The sequence below is a fragment of the Rhincodon typus genome, unplaced genomic scaffold, assembly GCF_021869965.1.
Source record: "Rhincodon typus isolate 14 unplaced genomic scaffold, sRhiTyp1.1 hic_rhity00003774, whole genome shotgun sequence".
NCBI lineage: Eukaryota > Metazoa > Chordata > Chondrichthyes > Orectolobiformes > Rhincodontidae > Rhincodon > Rhincodon typus.
This window is the reverse complement of record NW_025969412.1, coordinates 13,430-14,332: the sequence shown is the minus strand read 5'-3', so window position 1 is coordinate 14,332 and position 903 is coordinate 13,430. Positions and strand designations below refer to the sequence as shown.

The window sequence follows — 903 nt, the reverse complement described above, 5'->3', positions numbered from 1 at the left end:
ATCATATCTAGCACTTCCTTCCCACTGGATCCCATGCAGCACTATCTTCCCAGTGGATCCTAGCCAGTGCCTCCTCCCCACTGGATTCTATCCAGCACCCCCTCCCACTTGATCCTATCCAGCACTCACTTCCCACCGTATCCTACCCAGTGACCCCTTCCCACTGGATCTTAACCAGTCTCCCTTGCCCACTGGATCCTATCCAGCACCCCCTTCCCACTTGATCCTGTCCAGCACTCACTTCCCACTGTATCCTACCCAGTGCATCTTTCCCACCAGATCCTATCCAGCTCATCCTTCCCACTGGATCCTACCCAGCTTCTCCTTCCAACCAGATTCTATCCAGTGCTTCCTTCCCACCGGATCCTATCCAGTATATCCCTCACACCAGATCCTATCCAGCACCTCCTTCCCACTGGATCCTATCCAGCTCTTCCTTCCCGCTGGATCCTACCCAGCGCCCCGTCCCCACTGGATCCTATTCCATTCTGTCCACGCCGTTATTTTCCTGGACCACAGGTTGAGACCTCACGCGTCCTTCTGACCAATCACAATGTTGACCGTCCATCCCCTTAAACGTGATTGGCTTCTTCCGTATAACCCGGAAATAAAGGTCCAATGAAATCATCGTTTACGCAGCGGTGCTGCTGATTGGCTGATCGCTCCCACTGAGCCCGATCCCCGGTTTCCGCTCCACCCTCCCCCCCCACCTGAACCTGCCACTACCCCCGGATCCCCCCCACCCCACCCCAGGAGCAGCTAAAGCCGCTTTCGAGCCGGAGCCGAGCCCCTTGGAGCAACCACGTGTACCCGCAGGGAGAGGACAGGAGCCGGGGTAAGAGGCGGGAGCCACTCCCTCCATCAGGGAAACAGTGTAACTATTGGGGTTCAGGGTCTCTCACC

General features: G+C 56.9%; 1 protein-coding gene across 2 annotated transcripts in view; it reads left to right on the top strand.

The window, feature by feature from the left end:
- The first annotated feature begins 689 nt into the window (after positions 1 to 689).
- Positions 690 to 903, top strand: part of LOC109925802 — a 7,258-nt gene continuing 7,044 nt past the window's right edge. The window contains exon 1 of one of the 2 annotated variants that reach the window (XM_048593761.1): positions 690 to 835. The gene's annotated coding sequence lies outside the window, so the exon portion shown is untranslated. The remainder of the gene's footprint in view (positions 836 to 903) is intronic. The other variant, XM_048593760.1, reaches the window with a different exon arrangement.